This window comes from Monodelphis domestica, chromosome 1, assembly GCF_027887165.1.
Source record: "Monodelphis domestica isolate mMonDom1 chromosome 1, mMonDom1.pri, whole genome shotgun sequence".
Taxonomy (NCBI): Eukaryota; Metazoa; Chordata; class Mammalia; order Didelphimorphia; family Didelphidae; genus Monodelphis; species Monodelphis domestica.
In genome coordinates, this window is record NC_077227.1 from 496,859,211 (window position 1) to 496,882,456 (window position 23,246).

Genomic DNA, 23,246 nt, shown 5'->3' on the forward strand with positions numbered 1-23,246 from the left:
TTAATCAGATCTATTTTTGATTTGACTTTGTCAGATATCATGATTGAGACTCTTGCCTTCTTTCTATCAGCTGAAGCCAAATAGGATTTGTTCCAACCTTTAATTCTAACCTTGTGTGTGTCTACCCACCTCAGTTGTGTTTCTTGTAGACAACATATGATAGGATTTTGATTTTTAATCCACTCTCCTATTTGTTTTTGTTTTATCAGTGAGTTCACCCCATTCATGTTTAAAGTTATGATTCCCACTTGTGTATTCCCCAGAATTTTTATATCCTCTCCTAGTTATGTCCTTTCTTCTTTTGCTATATCCTTTTAAACCAGTGGTTTGCTTTTAATCAGTCCCCCTAATCCCCACCCTTAATACACTTCACTTTCTGCCCCCTCCATTTTTGTTTCCTTCTTTTTTTTAGGGTCTGTTAAGTTCCTTCCCCCCTATTTCCCTCCTTTTTGGTACTCCCTGTACCCCTACCCCCTTAGTTTTCCCTTCTCACTTTCCTATAGTGTAAGACAGAATTCAATGCCCCAATGGATATAGATATTCTTCAGTGGATATAGATGTTCTTCATATAGATGTGCCAATTTAAGTTCTTCAAGAGCTTTTGGACAATTTCCACTTTTTTGGAAGGTCTTGGTACATTTATTTGTATATCTTCTTCTATTTCCTCTGTAGCCTGGCTTTTTCCTCTGTAAAAATTATCCAGAGTCAATCCCTTCTTCTTGTTTTTCTTGGTGTTGGGAGGTTGTTTTTCATGGGCACTATTTGCCATAGCTTTGGTGGTTTTTACTTCCCTTTTCAGTCAGATATCTGAGTGAGATGGGCAGATGGAGCTTGGGAGCAAGGATTTTGGCTGAGACCATATCTTGAGTCTCTGCAGCTTCTGCTGTTTGCTGCCCCTCTCTGTGCTATTTCCCCATGCAGGGACCCATGGTCTGTAATCCTTACCCTGCTGGGCCCTGAGGTCTAGCTGCTCTCAGGGGTAGGTCTTTTGTGGTTTTAGTCAGCTGCCAAGGACCCAGAGGTGCCCCCTCACTTGCTTCCGAGGTGCACTTCACTCACTCACTGATTCTAGCATGTGCTGGCTCTGACTCTAGCTCCGTAGGTTGGAGGGTGGATAAACTTGCATTTTGGTGGAAGTTTGTTCATCCCCTTATGGTGTGGACATGCCCAAATCCCACGTAACTTCAATGCTGTGCCCTAGTGTAGATTCCCTTCATTCATAGGGGGATTTTTGGCTTTTTGAGGTAGTCTGTATTGGAAGGTTGTGAGGAGAGGAAGAATCCTGCAGCTAGACTGCTGCCATGTTTACCCAGAAGTCCCCTGGAACTCTTAATAAGTATTATCATTCCTATTTTCTCAATAAGAAACTGCAGCTCAGAGACAGATGATTTTACCAAGGTAGTACAGGTACTAGAAGTTTGGATTTGAGATTCAAAACCAGCCTCATTGACCCTGAGTCACAAACACCTTACAGTACATTATTCTGTCTTTCAAATATCACCTTATTTTATTTTTATTTTTTATACTAATTATACAATGCATGCTACATTTCTGTTAAGACATGTAAATTATATAATTACTTTACAGTTGTCTCTCTTTGCTATTACATATAGTGTGTAATATTTATATATGTTGCCTATTACAATATAAATTTGAATTTGGGAATTATTCTTTTTTTCTTTGTATCAAATAGTGTGTAATTAATAAATATTTCTTTCTTATTGATAGATTGATTAATAGTTACAATAACTAATCAGATATATTACCTATCAAGTATAAAATTCTCTCTGGGCATGTAGTTATCTTGTCTTCTAAGCCAAACTTTTAGTTATTTGTGTATAGTATTTAGTTTTTGTGCTGCCTGGCATCTCTACATTAATGATCACAATATTAAAAATATTGTAGATGTTCAATGAATACTTTAGAAATATGTCAGGGGAGACAAAAAACATACCTTGTTTTCACTGGGGAAAATCAGCCACATCTTTGACAAAACAAGTTAAAAATGTAAGAGAACTACATTGATAATTAGCTTTGAAAATAAACGTGCAAATCTCCTAATCTGAATTTAAAATTCTCCAGAAAGACAGATATGACACTTGTTGGGTCAGTCCAGCTCTATTCTGATAGAGTTGTCAGCTATCTCCCTCAGCTGTCTGAAATATTCCTCCTTTTGTAATTAGTCTTCCATCACTGCTCCAGAGGGAGACTCAGTGCTGTCTCCTCATTGTCTTGTAACTCCCACATCCTTTGACAGTATCTAGGTTTGTGTCAGTGGTGTATATCCTAATGTCTTATATGATCTTTTCTCCCAGGACCTTACGTAATTGATAGTTCAAGACATTCTTTTTGCTTCCTTTTTCCCATCTCCCTTCTTTTTCTTTTCTCTCTCCTCTTCTTTCCACTTTCCATCTTAATCTCATCATTACAATTCATTTTCCCCTTACACAGAGATTAGTTTTTAAAACATGATTATGTTCTCTAACTTAAGAAGAGGAGAAAGAAAAAATGCAGTCAATTCTCCTCATATGAGAGGGAAGATGGAAAATACATATTTTATGCTTCCTCAATCTCACACTGATGAGAGCACATTAGAGTTCACATTAGGAACCCCATTAAGGTCTAGAAAATTTGGCTAATTGTAATAAAATAATTTAATGTTAATTATGTAGCCATACATAGAGTGAAAAAAATTACTCAATGTGCCATTTAGGCTAAGTAGTCATCTCTGTACGTGTGCATATAAATATGTAGCTTAATGAATATAGAAATATATTTACTAGGCAACACATGGCTACACACACACACACACACACACACACACACACACAAACTCACAATATTTGGTGAAGCCAGTAGCAGGTATCACTTAGTATATCAGAGCTATGCATATGAATTATAAAATATGAACTATTAGATCCAGAAAGTACATCAGAACATGGATTGTGAAATATTAGAATGTGAAGAGTACTTCAGGTATAGAATATAGAATATTAGATATTGGGAATATCTTAGCATATGATCAAAAGAATGGAATGGGAAAGCACTTTAAAGGTCATCTAGGTTCAGATTTGCAATGAGAAAATTACCGATAATGACCTATAAACTTCTTCTTGGGTTGTGATGTCACACTCCTTTTCACAGAAAACATTATCTTATTAACCTTTAACACCAGCAGTCTGTTGCCTTTGGTTTTTGAAATGCGACTTTTAGCCTCAGTGTTCCAGCCAAATAAATACTGGGATAATTGCATTATTATTGCTTGTTATTCCCTTAGAAATTTCAATAGGACATTGTAACCTCTCTGGAAGCACCTCATAGTCTTTCTATGAGCTGTTAAACAGCTGCTGTGTTCTACCTTTGAGAGAACAGTATTTGAGTGTTTCCAGCAGTGCACCTGGGGTTTAGATTGCTGAGGCTTGTTGACTTCTGGTAAAAACACTTTTCTGATCATTCACACCAGAAGACATTAGCATAAGATAAATTGCTGGGTCTTAATTACTCTCTGCAATCAGTTCAGGAATCTCCAATTATAATAGAATCGAAGGATTTACTCTTACTGAACCTTTAAATTTACCAAAGCAATGTCTAAATTTCCCTGATTACCAAGATTTTGAAACCAGAGAATGAAGTAGAATTAAAAAAAATATTTTAAAAATCCTCTCAAACTTCCTTTAGTAAAACTAAATCTTCTTCATGTCCCCATGGTACATTACTGACTCTTGCGTCAAGTGAGCAAATTTGAAAAAAAAAATACTTTCTTGCATGAAAGAGGGAATACACTTGCTAGTCCTAATTGAGGTTGTCATCTGTCAACTCAGTAACAATTGACATATTCCATTTCTCCAAAGACAAGTGGAAGCAGTCAGTATCTAATTTTGCTGCTGACCTCTTGAGTTGCAACTTGTTGCAACATTTCCCTTCATTTTCTTTTCTCTTTTTTTTCTCAAATTATAATTCATCTTCTAATATTTATATTTCTTGACGATCTTGCTTTCTTCCCTCTGCTACTCTTTAGTTTAGCTCAAATTTTGATTATTTAAATACTGGAGTATTCTATTTTAATATTTAAAGCAAATAGTATCACCAGGAGAATATTCATATTGAAAAGATTTTGTTTTATTTCATTTTATTTGTGAGTGTATTTGGAGTCACTGAACATATTATATAGCTTCCCAAATGCAATACAAAAGTCCTTCTATTCAATTCTGGAAGTAATTTCCTGGACCTCTCTTATGCCAATGCAAATAGATGTGATGCTATGCTAATCCAAATGAATTGAATACAACCTGTTGCAGTAATCTGGTAACAGACATTATTTCTATATGGATTGTTAGCCCAATTAGTACTGAGTACTAAAAAAATTTCAAAACAAAGACTGAAATTTTCTGGCATTCATTGTGATCAGTATATTGCCACTGAGAAAGAAGAATGTATTTAATTAAGAAAAAATAAACCCTTAGCTTCCAAGATGGAATCAAGCGCCTTTTAAGCAAAAGGACATCCAGCTAAAAAGAATTAGAGGTTGCAACTGAAATTAGGCCCCCTGACTCCAGAAGCAGTGTTTAATTAAACTGAGTCTTCCTTTACTTTAAAATTTGGTAAATTTATTGAAAAGATGGACTCATAAGGGATTGATTTAGAATATGATGGTTATTATCAATATATTCTTTTTATTGAATTTATTTTTTCAATTACACATATAAAACAATTTGACCCTTTTTTCTTACATTTTGTGATTCAGATTTTCTTCCTCCTTCCCCACCTCCCCAAGCCAGTCAACAGTCTGAAACAGGTAATATTAGTTCTTTCATACCATATATGTTTCTATATTTCCCATTTGTTACTGAAGACCCATATCACATATACAATAAAAATTCTAAAAGAAAGAAAATGAAGAAAGTTGTGATTTTATCTGAAATCAGATTCCAAAAATTACCTTTTTGGTTCTGAATAGCATTTTTTATAATCTGAGTTGTTTGGGATTATATTGGAACCTTATTGTGGGGTTTTCCTTAATGGACTTCCCTGACCAGCAGGGTCCCACAAGGGAAGGGGCTCACCTTTGTGATGGGACCCGAGGAGAGGTAGGAACAGAGAACCAGGGTGGAAATGAAAGACATGGACAAGTCAGTGTTTGAATAGGGCAGGCAATCCCTATGATACTCCCTTTGATAGGAGAGTATGAGTACAAAGGAACAGGAGGTGGATGAGGAGATTAAGGTAGGAAATGCAGGCCAAGATGGTTACAGCCTCGGGGAAGGAGAAGGTCAAGAGGAGAGAGATAGTCATTGAGGAGCCCAGTGGAGCTCCATGAAAGGGAGAAAGGCCAAGAGGCAAGAGGAAGTTCATGGGATTGCCTCTGAATTTATTCCTGTCCTGCTTGGGCGGTACTCCCAAGCACGTAGTAACCACATCACAAAGTATAGACACTTAAGATTGGGTGGCAAGGTAGAGGGAACACCTTTGGGCGTGTAGATTGCAAACCGCTCTTTCCTGGGGAATTGAGTCCGAGCATGTTAATGAGTTTGTCTTAGCTAAGGGCCGCATGGCCAGTTCAAGGTTACATTCACAAGCCTCATTGGTATAACCTTATGCTTGGAGACACAGTAACCATACAGTCATTTATATTTCATAGATGTGAATATGCTTGGGATGCAACACTTATTTTGCTGATAATAGTTTAGTCCTTCACAACTGAACATCACATAATATTTCTGCTAATGTTTACATTGATCTCCTTGTTCTGTTCATTTCACTTTGTGTCTGTTCATATGTCTTTTCAGGTTTTTCTGAACTCATCCTATTCACCATTCTTATTATGCAACAGTTTTTTACTACAACCATATACCACAGCTTGTTTAGCCATTCCCTAATTGATGGTCACTCTCTCAGTTTCTAGTTCTTTGCCATTACAAAAAGAGCTGCTGCTTCATGACTTCCAGGCTAAGATGGCCTCAGTGTAGAAGCAAGGGACATACTCTCCTCAACACCTACTGATATAAAGTGCATCAAAGGAACAAAAACTGAAACCAGAGGAGTGAAGGGGCTCTTCTGTAGGGCACAGCCTTGAAGTTGGCAGGGTGTGAGTATTTCCATGCTATAAGGGAATAAAATTACTCCTTCGAAAGCATGAGCTGATCCCCCTCCCCAACTCCACCTATAGCATCAGAATAAGAGGGAGCTTAAAGTTAGAGTAAGTACAGGGCAATTGCTAGAATCTTGGGGTGGGTGAGTTTCTGAGGACACCACAGACTTGGCATAGAGAGCAGTGAAACTTGGGACTCCAGGAGGCTGAGGAACGCAGACATTGGGTGAAGGGATAGAGCAGAGATACGATAGACAGAAGACAGAGTAGAGACTGAAAAGTGGCCTCAGGGCAAAAATTTGCTTTGGAACTCCATAGAAAACCATGCCTACCCTCCTCATTCAGACTTCTGACTGGGAACAGAAGAAAGACTAGTCCAGAAATGGCTACCAACACCCACAAAATACAATCTACAACTATCAAAACAAACAAACAAACAAAACAGAACCTTGATATCTATGGTGAAAAAACCCAGACTACAGAAGAGACAGCAGAGGATGAAAAATAAGCAAACACATCCAAACCTTCAAAAAAATGGAAAGTGCTCACAAGTTCTTGAAGAATTCAGATTTGAGCTGATGAACTAAGTGAGAAATATAGAAAATACTAGGCAAGAAAACTGGGAAATAGTTCAAAAAGAAAATTACAGTTTAAAAGACAGAATCTCCAACTTGGAAAAAGAAGCCCAGAAATCAAATGAAACAATAAACAAATTGAATTCCAGAAATGACCTGCTAGAAGCCATGAATACAAGCAGGATAGACCAAATTGAAAAGAAAAATAAAAAAATCATTGCTAAAAACTAGTCTTTAAATTGGGCAAGTAGAAGCTAATGATCTCACAAAATAGCAAAAATTAATATAGAAAAGTCAAAAGAAGGAAACATGAAATATCTCATTGAGAAGATGACAGACTTGGAAAAATGACTATATATTTCCAGAGGAAAGGATGGGCATTTAACAAAATAGATTTTGAAGTAATCCTAAAGAAAAGAACAGAACTAAATGGAAAATTTGATGTCCAAATACAAAAGTCAAGAATAACATGATAAGGTAAACAAAAATTTAAGGGCTTTATAAAGTAAGGTCAAATTGTTTATATTCCTATATAGGAAAATGATATTTGTAACTCAAAAACTATATTAACTATCGTAGTAGTGAAAAGGATTATTAATACATAGTTGTTGGGGTATGAAGTAGTTTAAAGATGATACATAAAAAAGAAAGGGGGTGGGAAACAGAAGATCACATAAAAAAAACTTGAAGGAATGAAGAAAATAAGAAAATTATACTATATAATGAGGTTCGTGGGAGGGGGAAGTGGAAGAAAACTATAATAAGAAGGAGAGGAAGTGAATGCTTATATAGGTAATACCTAAATCTTACTTCCATGGAATCAACTCTGAGAGGGAAGAGCCTCTAGATCCATTAGGGTATTGAATTCTATCCTACCCTACTGGGAAGTTGAGAGGGAAAAACCAAGGGGGAGAGTGCTGGGAGCCATCAGGCCACAACACCTTGACAAAGTCACTCGTGGTAGCTCAGGAGGCCACAGAGTGGCCCTTGGCAAGATGTGATTGCCCACTCAATCCTCTTTGCATAACCTCTCTCATTAATATTCCTTACCTATTGAATTGGCATGATTACTATTCCCCCTAACCTCAGAAGGAATAATACAAGAGCAAAATACACGTACTCTATTTATCCAAAAGATCAGACCTTCAAACCCAATCCCAAAAGCCTACTACCATGGATTAACTTTTACTTAGGTACATAATTCCTAGTAAAACTGTAGCTACAAGCCAAGCCCAGAACTTTCCCAATCACAGAAACTTATTCTCATGAAGCCAACATACAAATCAATCATAAAGGCCTATACAAAACATGCAGTTACATCAAGCTTCATCATGTCTCAGTGACTTAATTCTTTCCATTGAGAAACTCCTTAGTAAACCCTAAAAAGTGATCAGTCTAATATTAAATCTGAATTGTGTTCCCCATACCTCTCAACCTCAATGATATGATTGTTGAATTGTCTTTAAGAATTTTGATTGACTATTTCTTTTTAATAAAAGTAATAAGTAAATTTCGTGATTGTTCGTAAGCTCAAAACTCCTCACAGGGTAATGAGAAAATTAAGTCATCTGTGACAAAATCATCTATCTTGTGTGAAACCTTTATGCTGTCAAGAATCTGTAATCACAATACAAGAATATAGAATGTTAAACAAGTGATTTCCTAAAAGTGGATGTATTACTTTTCCAATTATCTCTATTTAGACATATGTGTTAGGTAATATATCTGTATGCCAAGAAAATGGGTATAAAAATAAACATCAAGCCTGGGGATGGCAGAACAGTTATCAGATACAAACCATGCCCATGGCCATAAATATACAGCCGTATTCCATTTGTTATTTTCTTGACTGATCATTTGCCTCCTGTCCAGAACTCCTGGAGTCAGGAATGAGGCTGGAACTTGCCTGTGGCAGGGGGGAGTAGGATGGGGAGTATGAAAATGAAGGAACGAGAAGGAAGAGAGAATTTAACAGACCCTAAAGAAAAATAAGAGGGGAATAAGAAGGGAGGTGGTGGTAAGGGAAATAAAATAAGGGTGGAGATTAGGGGAACTGATTTAAAGCTAAATACTAGAGTAGAAGGAAAAAGTGAAAGAAGGAAGGGCAGGACTAGAAGAGGAAATAAAAGTGTTAGGGAATACACAAGTGGTAATTAAAACTCAAGGTAAATAGTGGAGTACAGTAGAAACCAAAATCCTACTATATGTTGTCTACAGGAAACACACATAAGGCAGTTAGACACACACACAGGGTAAAGGTAAGAGGCAGGAGCAAAATCTATTGGGCATCATTTGTGAAGAAGAAGGCAGGAGTGACAATCATGATATCTGATAAAGCCAAATTAAAAATAGATATGATTAAAAGAGATAGGGAAGAAAATTACATCCTGATAAAAAGCTATATAGACAAGGAGAAAATATCAGTACTCAATATGCATGCACCAAGTAGTATGGTATTCAGATTTTTAAAGTAGAAACTTCTATAGGATAAGGAGGAAATATATATGAAAACTATAATAGTGGGAGACCTGAACCTGACTCTAGCAGATCTAGATAAATCAAACCACTTGGGGTAAATGACCTCAGAAAGACAGTGTATGATAAACCAAAAGATCACAGCTTTGGGGACAAAAACCTACTATTTGACAAAAACTGCTGGGAAAACTGGAAAACAGGATGGGAGAAATTGGGTTGAGAACAATATCTCACAACCTACACCTAGATAAATTCAGAATAGAATTTCAGAATAAAAATAAGGAAGGAAACATAAGTAAATTAGGTGATCGTAGAATAGTTCATCTGTCAGATCTATGGAAAAGAAAATTAAGATGAAACAAGATATAGAGAATGTTACAAAATATAAAATGAATAATTTTTATTACATTAAATTAAAAAGGATTTGTACAAAGAAGACCAATATGACCAATATTGGAAGGAAAGCAACACATTTTGGGGGAAAATCTTTATAACAAAAACCTCTGACAAAGGTCTAATTACTCAAATTTGTAAGGAGTTAAATCAATTGTATAACAAAGCAAGCCATTCCCCAATTGATAGATAGGCAAGGGACATGAATAGACAATTTTCAGATGAAGAAATCAAAAGCTTATGAAAAACTTCTGAATCTCTTATAATTAGAGAAATGAAAATCAAAACTACTCTCAAGTACCACCTTACATCTAGCAGATTGGATAATATGACAGCAAGGGGAAGTAATAAATGTTGGAGGGGATATGGCAAAATTGGGACATTAATGTACTGCTGGTGGAGTTGTAAATTGATCCAGCTGTCCTGAAGGCAATTTGCAACTATGCCCAAAGGGTGCTAAAAGACTGTCTGCCCTTTGATCCAGCCATAGCGCTGTTCAGTTTATAACCCAAAGTGATCATAAGGAAAAAGGCTTGTATATAAACATTTAGAGCCTTACTCTTTGTGGTAGCAAATATTGGAAAATGATGGGATGCCCTTTGATTGGGGAATGGCTGAACAAATTGTGGTATCTTTTGGTGATGGAATAGTATTATTCTCAAAGGAGTAATGAACTAGAGGAATTCCATATGAACTGGAATGACTTCCAGGAATTGATGCAGAATGAAATGAGCAGAACCAGGAGAACATTATACACAGAGACTGATTCACTGTGGTGCAATCAAAAGTAATAGACTTCTCTACTAGCAGCAATGCAATGATCCAGGACAATTCTGAGGTACTTATGAGAAAGAATGCTATCCATATCCAAAGAAAGAACTGTTGGAGTAAAAACACAGAAGAAAAACAATTGCTTGATCACATGGGTCGTTGGGGATATAATTGGAGATGCAGACTCTAAAGGATCACCTAGTACAAATAATAATATGGAAATAAGTCTTGATCCATGACACATGTAAAACCCATTGACATTGCTCCTTGGTTATGGGAGGGGGCTTTAGGGGGGAAGAAAGAACATGATATGTGTAATCATGGAAAATATTCTAAATTAATTAATTAAACTTAGATTCTTAAAAAAAGGAGCTGCTAAAATATTTTTTTTTTTGTACAAGTAGGTCCTTTTCCCTTATATCTTATCTTTTTGGAATACAGACTCAGTAGTGATATTTCTGCATAAAAAGTATGCATGAATATTTGTATAGTCTTTTGGCCCAATTTCTTGTATCAATTCACAATTTCATGAACAGTATATTAGTGTTCCAATTTTCCCACATCTCTTTCAACATCTATTATTTTGCTTTGGGTCATATTAGGCACTCTTATAGGTGTAAGATTGAATCTCAGAATTGTTTTAATTTGTATTTCTCTAATCAATATTGATTTTGAGAATAATATATTTTTGGTGATTCAGTGTTATCCTTTTTAACATACATAATTATCCCAAATTATAACTCATTGATGTCTTTAGAGCCAAGTGCAAAGTGTCTATTCTTTTTATATGAATTGATTTTATACTTTTAGTTTCTTCTCATTGTGTTTAATGAATACCAGTCTTTCTACTTCAAATTTTTCCTCTTTTAGTCATCTGTAGGCTTGAAAACCAAATCTCTAACTCTAAATGCATGTTGATGCTCTGAGTCCATACAGATATTTGACTTCTATATGGGAGGTGTTTTTGCCTATGAGTTTGTATATGTATGTGATCTTCAGTATTCATAATGTTCAGTCACTTCTGTATTTTGTCTGGAAAAATATATTTGTAATATACAAACATGAGATTTATGAAAAGTATACAAGTTTCTTAACATCTCTCATGTTAAAGTAAGGGATTTGGGGAATGGTTTTAGGTTAGGGTAACAGATGATAACAGCAATATATATAAACAGGGGTATATTTAATTTAAAATGGTAAAGGGAATTAGGAGGGGATCAGGAGTATCTACTACTACTAATAACCCACCCAGTTAATAAATATAAAACCCTTAACTTAACTAAACTAAAATACTAAAGAAAAAATTCACAGGGACCAGAAATCTCATAAGTAGAGTCCTTGGCAGGTAGGTAACAGACATCCAGCTGTTGGGTCTTTAGGTGTCCCAGAGAAGAAAGAACACTTCAAACACTCTGTCCACCAGAAATGTATGGGAAATCTTCTCTCAGTCTTGTTTCTTTCAGAGGCAGTAAGCTTTCAAGATGATCCTGTCTAGGCAGAGTCCAGGCACACACACTCTCCAGGTTTCACCATTGGATCCTGACTGTCCCTGGAAACTACTCCTTACCAACAGCTTAGAACTCTGTCCCTGCCAGCTCATGAGAAATTCTAAGTCTTGAGATCTGTCAATCAATTTTAGCTTCTCCCTTCCTTTGATTCAAATTTGTGCCTATCTTTCTTTTTTATTCACTATATTTTATTTTCCCCCAATTATATGCAATAACATTAAAAATATTTTTTTTCTAAATTTTGAGTTCCAAATTCTCTTCCTTTTGTCTTTCCCTCTCTCCTTACTGAGAGAAAGTAATCTGATATTGATTCTATATGTATGGTCACATAAAACATTTTCTTATATTAAGCCTTTTGTAGAAGAAAAATCAAATAAAGGAGATGCAGAAAAAAGTGACATATCGTATGTTTTTGTCTAGATTTACACTCCATCAATTCTTTCTCTAGAAATATATGGCATTTTTTGGCATCAGTTCATTGTGTGGTTATCCTGATCATTGTTTTGCTGAGTATACTTAAATTATTTATATTCTCATCATACAGCAATTGCTGTTATGGTATACAGTGTTCTCCTGGTTCTTCTTATTTTACTCTCCATCAATTTGTGTCTTTCCAGGTTTGTTTGTTTTTTTTTATTATTTTCATGCTCATTTCTTTTAGCAAAATAGTGTTCTATTACATTCACATGGCAAAATATACGCTGTCATTTGTCAATTGAAGGGATCCCTTCACTTCTTGATTATTTGCTGCCACAAAAAAAAAAAAAACTGCTTCAAATATTTTTGTAAATATAGTCCTTTCTGTTTTTGTTTTTTATCTCTTTGGGATATAAACTTAGTAAAAGTATTGCTTTATAGTCCTTTGGGCATAGATTCAAATTGCTCTCCAGAATGGTTTATTCAGTTCACAACTCCCTCAATTGTACATCAGTATTTCAATTTTCCCACATCCTCTCCAAGTTTTGTCATCTTCTGTTTCTGTCAAAATAGCCAATCTGATAGGTGTGGCTATTATGACAGAAAAGAAAAACACCTTGAGAATTTTTTCTCATAAGTTTGTCATAGAACTGCCGGTTCATATCCTTTTATGATTTAACATGTTGCATCCCTTGTATTCTTATTACACATTTGATTCATTTCTCTATGTATTTGAGAAATGAAGCCTTTATTAGAGAGGTTTGTAATTTATTTTACCATTATTTTATCAATGTGTATAACACTTCATATTACTTTTCGCATTTATTCTACTCTTTTTCCTTCCTTTTGTCAATCTTTGATAGTGTTCAGAAGTATTTTGTTTCTGACCACTGCCTTTCCCAATTTACCCTCCCGTCTATCATCTTTTACCCCATTCATTTATGCACTTATCTGGAATTTTATGCCCAGTAGAGTGTTCATGTTCTTCCCTCTTTGAGAAAATTATGAAAGTAAGGTTGAAGTGCTACCTTTCCCACTTTCCCCATAATTTCCTAGCTCTTTTTTTGCTCTTTTTAGGGAGATAATTTACTTCATTTTATTTCTTCTTTCTTCCTTCTCTCAATGCATTTTTCTTTCTGACCATTTAATTTTGTTATCTTTGAGATATCATCCAAACATTTTCAACTCATAACTTTGCCCTCTGTCTATGTCTATTATTTCTAACTTCCATAATGATGATTAAATTCTTCTGATTTACAAGTATCATCTTCCCATATAGGGATAGAAATGTTGTATTGTGATTTCTCTTTCCTATTTACTTATTTATGCTTCTTGGAGTCTTTTATTTTAGTAATTTTTCATTCATATCTGGTATTGTCATATGTAATTAGAAATCTTGTACCTTTTCCCATTCACTTCCTGTTGTTATATGCTGACATAGACAGAAGCCAAATAGGGTGGAGTTCCATGGCTAGCTTTTTCCTTCTATTTCTCAACTTTGGTGGAGTGGGCTTTTTGAGCATGTAGATTAACTTAGTCACATGGTTCTATTTTGTCAGATAATAAAATTTAAAAATATAATACTTGAAGTATTGGATATCAATTTAACTCTTATAGACATCAGGGATTTTTAAAAATCCTCTGTTTCACTGAATGCTCATTTTTCTCCCTGAATGATTATACTGTTTTCTATAGTAGGTGATTCTTAGTTATAGTTCTAGCTCCTTTACCTTCTGGAATTTCATATTCCAGGCATTCTGATCCTTTAATTAAAGCTAAGTCTTTGTTATCTTGACTGTAGCTCCATAATATCTCATTTGTGTCATTTTGGCTGCTAGCAATATTTTATCTTTAATCACGGAGTTCTGGAATTTGGCTCTATTGTTCCCAGGAGTTTGCATTTTGGAACCTCTTTTAGGAGATGATTTATGAATTCTTTTAATTCATATTTTAAACCTCTCATTTTAGAATATTATAATAGTATTCTTTGATAATTGCTTTATTTTTATTTATAAATTTTTATTTAATGAATTAATTTAGAATGTTTTTCCATGGTTACATGGTTCATGTTCCTTCTCTCCACTCCCAACACTCTCCTACCATAGCCAAAAGGTAATGCCACTGGGTTTTACATGTATCATTGATCAAGACCTATTTCCATATTATTAATATTTGCAGTAGGGTGATCACTTAGAGTCTATGTCCTCAATCATATCCCCATTGAACCATGTGATCAAGAGTTGTTTTTCTTCTGTGTTTCTACTCCCTCAGTTCTTTCCCTGGATGTGGATAGCATTCTTTCTCATAAGTCCCTCAGTCTTGGTTTTATTGTCTTGTTTTATTGTCTAGTTTATTGTATTGCTGTCATTAAAGAAGTCCATTACTTTTGATTGTACCACAATGTTATCAGTCTCTGTGTATAATGTTCTCTGCATCAATTCCTGGAAGTCATTCCAATTCACATGGGATTCCTCCAGTTTATTATTTATTCCTTTGAGCACAATTGTATTCCATCACCAAAAGATACCAAAATGTGTTCAGCCATTCCGCAATCAGAGGGCATCTCTTCATTGTCCAATTTTTTGCTACCAGAAAGAGTGTAGCTATAAATACTTTTGTACATGTCTTTTTCCTTATGATCTCTTTGGGGTATAAACCTATCAGTGCTATGGCTGGATGGATCAAAAGGCAGATAGTATTTTAAAGCCCTTTGGGCATAGTTCCAAATTGCCTTTCAGAATGGCTGGATCAATTCACAACTCCACCAGCAATGTATTAATGTCCCAATTTTGCTACATCCCCTCCAACATGTATTACTTCCCTTTACCGTCATGTTAGCCAGTCTGCTAGGTATGAGGTGGTACCTGAGAGTTATTTTGATTTTCATTTCTCTAATTATAAGAGATTTAGAACACTTTTTCATGGGCTTATTGTTAGTTTTTATTTATTTATATGAAAATTGCCTATTCATGTTCCTTACCTATCTGCTAATTGGGGAATGGCTTGCTTTTTTGTACAATTGATTTAGCTCCTTACAAATTTGAGTAATTATACCTTTGTCAGAGGATTTTGTTATAAAGATTTTTTTTTTCAAACTTGTTACTTCCCTTCCAAATTTGGTTGCATTGGATTTGTTTGTACAAAACCTTTTCAATTTAATGTAATCAAAATGATTTATTTTACATTTTCTAATATTTTTCTAATTCTTGCTTGGTCTCAAAATCTTTCCTTTCCCATAGATCTAACAAATATACTATTCTTTGTTCACCTAATTTACTTATAGTTACTTTTTTTATTCAAGCTATTCACATATTCTGGATTTATCTTGATGTAGGGTGTGAGATGTTGATCTAAACCTAATCTCTCCCATATTGTTTTCTAGTTTTCCCAGCAGTTTTTGTCAAATAGTGGGTTTTTGTCCCCAAAGCTGTGATCTTTGGGTTTATCATACACTGTCTTGCTGAGGTCATTTACCCCAAGTGTATTTCACTAATCTTCCCTTCTGTCCTTCAGCCAGTACCATATTGTTTTGATGACCACTGCCTTATGGTACAGTTTGAGATCTGGTACTGCTAGGTCCCCATCCTTCACTTCCCCCCCCCCATTATTTCCCTTGATATGCTTGATCTTTTGTTCTTTCAAATGAACTTTTTCTTCTACTTCTAATTTTTTATTTTTTTTCAATTATTTTCATCAGTTTTAAGACATTGTGACTAATTCATATTTTTATTATAGGCTTTGGATATAGCAATTTTGACTTTGTTGTCTCCTTCTAGGTTCATATTTTGGTCTTCTCTGTCAACTAGAAAATGTTGTATGCTGAATCCCTTTTTTGTGTTTTGCTAATTCCCCAGCTTTTTTCTTGTCTCTTAACTTAAGTAAAAACTGTTAAAGGTAAGCTCTGTTCCTATGATGAAGGCAGTACTGTTCCAAGCTTCAGGTTTTTTTATGCAAGTGCCTTCATAAGTAGCTCTGGAGATCTATAAGTTTTCAGTTATTCTAAGGTGCTATGATTTAAATAGAGGTGTGCCTAATATTCTTCAGACCTGTGCTCCGGTCTATGAGCAAACCCATGCATTTTTTTCTTCCCTTTAATTTAGACCAATGACCCCTGATCCCCTGTTTCCTCAAGTGCTGGTGTGGGGTAATGAGGGCTAGTGCTCCTCTTCACTGAGAATCTGAATCCTGAGACTGTTCCATGGATAATGCAACAGAATCCTCTACCTAAAGCAAGCCAACAGACCCCATAATCTCTTTCTGACCCCCTTACCATCTATGGTTGAGAACTTCAAAAGCAGTATACACTTCCTTATTTGTCATTGTTGTTAGAGCACATTCATACATAACTAAAATCCCAAAATGAAGCCAAAAATACACTGATGTAAAAGAGAATTCAACATGTTTTCCTCTGGAGGTGGATAGAATTTCCCATTTTAAGTCTTTCAGGATCATCCCAGAGCCTTGCATTGCTGAGAGTAGCCAAGTTTTCACAGATAATCATTATACAATATTGCTGTTATTATGTACAATGTTCTCCCAGTTCTGTTTATTTTGTTCTGTATAAGTTGCTGCAGATATTTCCAACTTTTTTTCTGAAATCATCTTCCTTATCATTTCTTATAACACAATACTATTCCACTTCCAACCATAATTTGTCCTGTCATTCCCCAATTGTTGGACATCCCTTCAATTTCCAAAATACTACAAGAATAGCTGCTGTAAATATTTTTGTACAAGTAGGTTCATTCTCCTTTGTTATTATCTCTTTGGGATACAGACCCAGTAGTGATGTTACCAGATCAAAGGATATGTACTTTTTTTTTGACCCTTTGGACATAGTTTCAACTTGCCCTCCAGAATGGTTGGATCTGTCACAACTCCACCAACAGTGCATTAGTGTTCCAATTTTATCACATTTCCTCCAACATTTACCATTTCTTTTATTGCCATATTAGCCAATCTAATAGGCATGAGGCAGTACCGCAGAGATGTTTTAATTTGCATTTCTCTAATCAAGAGGGATTTAATAATTTTTTCATATGATTATTGATGGCTTTGATTTTTTCATCTGAAAACTACTTGTTCATATCCTTTGACCATTTCTCAATTGGGAAATGCCTTGTATTCTTATAAATTTGACTTAGTACTCTATAAATTTGAGAAATTATACCTTTATCAGAGAAATTTGCTACAAATTTCCCCCCAGTTTGTTGTTTCCCTTTTAATCTTTGTTAGATTAGTTTTGTTTGTACAAATCCTTTTTAATTTAATATAATAAAAATCATTTCTTTTACATCTTATAATACTCTATTTCATTTGGTCAGAAAGTCTTCCCTTCTCTAAAGATCTGTCAAGATATACTATTCTAGTTCATCTAATTTAGTTATGGAATCACTCTTCATGTCTAAATCATGTATTCATTTTGACTGTATCTTGGTCTAAAGTGTGAGATATTGTTCTCTATCTAGCATCTGCCATACTTTTTTCCTAATTTTCCCAGAATTTTTTGTTAGAGAGTAAGTTCTTATTTCAAAAGCTGGGATCTTTGGGTTAACCAAACACTAGGTTGCTAAGTTGATTTATCCCTGTATATTGTGTATCTAATCTACTCCACTGACTTACCATTCTATTCTTTAGACAGTACCTGATTGTTTTGATGATTGTTGCTTCATCAGTTTGAAATCTGGTATTGCTAGCACATGTTCCTTTAATTTTTTTCATTAGTTCCCTTGATATTCTTGCCTTTTTATTTTTCCAGATGATTTTTGTTATTGTTCTTTCTATTTCTATTAAATAATTATTTGTTGGTTTGGTTAGTATGGAACTGAATAAGTTAATTAATTTAGGTATAATTTTTATTTGGATTATATTAGCTTAGCCTACCAATAAGCAATTAATATTTTCCAATTGTTTAGATCTGACTTTGTGTGAAAAGTGTTTTGTAATTGTGTTTATGTAGTTCCTGGGTTTGTCTTGTCAAGTAGGTTTCCTGATATTTTATCTATTTTAGAGTGATTATAAATGGAGTTTCTCTTTCTAACTCATGCTGCTGAATTTTGTTGGAAATATAGAGAAATGCTAATGATTTATGTGGGTTTCTCTTGTACCCTGCAACTTTGCTATAGTTGTTAATTATTTCCACTTGTCTTTTAGTTGATTTTCTAGGCTTCTTTAATTATACTATCATATCATCTGCAAAGAGTGATAGTTTAGTTTCCTCACTGCCCACTTTAATCTGTGAATTTTAGATTTTTTCCACCTTGCTTAGTCTAACAAAACAGGAATGTCTACACCCCTACTTAAGGATTAAGTATTGAGAAGGATGGCCTATGACAGACATGTGCTAGAAAATAACAAATCAGAAACAACTGACAGACCCCTGGCCTGTCCTAAGTCAAGCATAAGCTACCATTGGTACATGTGAGATGCAGGAAAGTGATGTAAAAACAGTCTATATATTTGGTGTCACTTCCACTCTCCGGCCTCTTTTTGCAGAGAGGTGGTTCTGGCAGCAGCGGGCTGAGTGTCTTGGCATCTTGGTGTGGTGGCAGCTATTGTCTGGGTTTGGTGGTGAGAGTCCTTGATACACTATTGGGGAAGCTTAGTAACCTAGTTTAGATGAGGCATCTTCTCTGAGCTCTCTCAGAGTTCAGGATGATTCTTTTCTCCTTTACCTTCCAAAACACTATACTCTTAGGAAAGCCTCTAATCTTCTGGAAAGACCTTGTGGCAGAGGTCTTTGAACTCCCCCTGACACAGGCCAGGTGGGAGAAATTCTATACCCTTTCCCTCTCTCTTCTCCTTAATTTCTTCCCTCTATATTAATTAAACCACCAAAAAATTTCTTAACTGACTTGGGTATTTTATTTGGGATTTCTCCCCTGGTGACCAATTAAATTTAGATTAAGTCACAACCCTAAAATTTCTCCTTACAAATTCCTTCAATTTATTTTTCTTTCCTTATTCCTAAAGTTAACATTTCTAATACCATATTAAATAATAGTAGTGATAAAAGTCATCTTTGCTTCACTTTTCATCTTATTGGGAAGGCTTCTAACTCATCTCCATTGAAAAATGATACTTGCTAAAAGTTTTTGGTAGATACTACTTATCTTAAGGAATGCACCATTTATTCCTATGCTTTTTAATAGGAACAAGTGTTGTATTTTGTCAAAGGCTTTTTTTCTGAATCTATTGAGATAACCATGTGATTTCTCTTAGTTTGTTTATCAATATAGTCAAATATGCAATTAGGTTTCATAATAATAAATCAGTGCTTCATTCCTGGAATAAATCTTACCTTGTCATTGCGAATAATCCCTGTGATATATTGCTGTATTCTCTTTGCTAATATCTTATTTAAAATTGTTGCATCTCTATACATTAATGAAGTTGGTCTATAATTTCTTTCTGTTTTAATTCTTCCTTGCTTAGACAATAGGTATTAGTTTAATTTGAAAAATTGATAGGATTCCTTCTCTGCCTATTTTCCCAAATAATTTCTATCTAGTATTAGAATTAATTATTCTTTACATTTTTAATATAATTCACTTGTGAATCCATCTGGCCCCAGGGGTTTTTTGTTAGGGAATTCATTGATGGCTTGTTCATTTTCTTTTTCTTTTTCTTTTTTTTTTTGATATGGGGTTATTTAAGGATTTTATTTTTTCTTTTGGACTTGCATGTGTTCACTTTGCTTTCACTATCTCCTGTGTCTGTGCCTTGATCTTTGTCTGCATAAAATTTTCTATGGTTAGGTGTTCTTTTTTTTTTTAATATTTATGATTGTTTATTTTCCCAGCTTTTTTCTTGATTTTCACTTTTATTTTAAAGGTAGCCTTTGTTCTAAGGGAGGATAGGACATTTTCTTTTACTTCATTTATTTCTTGATGCTAACCTTTACCTTATTTCAGTGTTTCTACAAGTATCAGTTCTTCTAAGGTTGTATGATGGCCTGTGGGCTAGGAGCTCTGAAAGTTGCCTCCTGTTGTTGATTCTATCAACCCCTGAGACTGCTGATGGCTTGCAGGGCTCAGAGTGCTCTGAGCTACCCTATGCTGGGTCTCAGGATTGGGTGTGGGCTTTTAGTCTCACTCTGGGCTTGATCAGGTCAGACACACTGTGGAACTGCCTTGCCCTGTGGCTCCATCTTGAGCTTTAATAAGTGCTAACTAGATCTTACTTCCCAGAGGTCAGAAACCTGGGGTCTCTCTTCACTGGCTATGGGTCTACCTCTGGGTTTATATTAACCTGGAATGTCACACAAATTGCCTTAAACTAGGAATCATATTTTCACTATAAGCTTGGGTTATGCCTCTTGGCCTTGCTTTGGGTTTACACAGGTCAGGCATGTAGCACAGATTGTCTCGTGTTGGAATTTTAGATACTATTGTAGGTTTGCTTGGAAAATTATGGTTAATGCTTTGTATTGCACTGCTGTTGACTGAGGCAGCATCTCAGGGTCTGGATGTTGGCTTGGGACCGGGTTCAGATCCTGGAATTATAGATTTGGAATGGAGTATAGTGTTGCTGTTGTCTTGATACTTACTCCTTACTGTAGCCTCCTGCTGGCTATGCTTCCCTCTTCCACCAGTGAACCAGATGCTCTCTGATTACCTTTCCAGTTGTTTTCCACATGAAAGTTGATTCACTCTGAATTCTAGTTGGTTCTTTAACTCTGGTATTAGTTTTGTGGCATTATTTTAAAATTAGTTGAAGAGGATTCTCATGGTGGTTTCTATCTTTCCCTGCTGCTACTCCACTATCTTGGCACCACCTCCCAGCTCAGTTCTATCTTTTCAACAAGAATTCATTGATCTAATCTTTTTTCTCTTTTATTGAAGTAGACCTTTAGTAGTATAAAATTTTCTTAAATATTACTTTTTATGTATCCCACAATTTTGGACTTCCTTGGTGTCATTTTCTTTAATGAAAATACTAATTATTTCTATTTTATTTTTGTCTGACTCATTCCTTAGAATTTTTAAATTTCCAATCAAATTTTAGTCTATGCTTCACAGTCCTCTATTAAATGTAATTTTTACTGAGTTATGGTCATAATAGGGCATATTTTAAATTTATGTTTTTATGCATTTGATTATGAAGATTTTATCCCCTAGTACATAGTCAGTTTTTTGTAAAGGTGGCGTATAGAGCTGAGGAAAAAAAAGGTACACACCTTTTTATTCCATTTTAGTTTTCTCTGCAGGTTTTTCATATACAAATTTTCCAAGATTTTATTCATTTTTAAATCATACAAAGTATTACCTAAAACCATTAGCAAGTATTATTTCTAATGAGGATAAACTAAGATTCTTCCCAGTAAGATCAGCAATGGAACAATGATGTCCATTATCACCAATATTTTTTAACATTGTATTTAAAAATGGTAGTAATAGTAATAAATAGAAAATTAAATTGAGGGAATTAGAATGGACAAAAAGGTAATAAAACTATCACTCTTTGCAGATGATCTGATGATATACATGGAAAATCTTAGAGATTCAAATAGAAAGTTAGTCAAAGCTATCAAGAAATTTGCAAAGTAACAAGGATACAAAATAAACCCATAAATCATAAGCATTTTTATATATAACAGAGGCCTGCAAGAAGATGTAGAAAGCAATACTCCATTTAAAACAACTACATATAGAAAATAAATTCCTGGGAATATACTGGACAAACAAACCAAAAGACTACATTAACATGAGTATGAAACTTTTTTTTTACACAAATGAAGTCAAATCCAAGTAACTGGAGTTATATTAATTTTTCATGTATAGTCAGAATTAATATAACTAAAATAATAATATTACCTAAACTAATCTATCTATACAGCACCAGTAGAGTCAAATTATCCAAAAAAGATCTTATTGAGCTAGAAAAATAATACAATTCTTTTTGAAGAAAAAAAAAGATCATTAATGTCAAAAGAATTAATGAATAAATTGAAAGGAAGGAGGTTTTTAAATTATTATAAAGCAGTAATTATCAAATATAATATGAATTACATAATAAAACTTATTTTGTAAATGTATTAAATTTATTACATAAATATATTATATTAATTATATGTAATATATTTATTGCATGGGTTATTTTAATATATTATTATAAATATTCATATATGTAAATTATATTAAAAACTATTAATAGTCTTTAAACTACTATAAAGGAAAAATTATTAAATCCATTTGATACTGGCTAAAAATAGAAAGGTAGATGAGTGGAATAGAACAGACACATAAAATAAATAATATTAGAAGGTTATGGTGACCTTGTATTTGACAGAAGCAAAGATGCAGAGGATTGGGATAGGAAATCACTTTTTGGTAAAAGTTGCTGGGAGAACTAAAAAAGTAATTTGGCAGAAACTAGATATACACCAATATCGTACAACAATAACTAAGATAAGATAAAAATTAATATGTGATTTAGGCATAAAACAAAACATTATACCATAAGGAAAATTAGAAGAACAGGTAACATTGCCTATCATATTTATGGATAACAGAGTAACGAGTAAAAAAGAGAGGGAGAGCATCATGAGATGTAAAATAGATAATTTTTAGCAACTTAAATTTAATAAGCTTGAGTACATTAAATTCAAAAGTTTTTCTATAAACAAAACATATTGCTAAGAATAGAAGGAAAGCAGAAAATGCATGAGAAAAGATTTTCATAGAGATTCTTTTAGGTAGAGGTCTCATAACCAAAACATGTAAATGCAAAATACATTGTCAGATTTGTAGGAAGAAGGCATCCCTCAGTAGATAAATGGGCAAAAGTTATGACCAGACAGATTTCAAATGAACAAATCAAAGCCATATATACATACATATATTATTTATAATATATGTATATATATGAAAAAAATGTCCACATCATTGCTGCGTGGGTAAATGCAAACCAAAACAATTCTGGGATTTCATCTTATAACCATCAGATTGACTAAAATGACAAAAGTCAAAATTACAAATGTTGGAGATTTGGAAAAGTGGGACACTAAATGCTATTAGG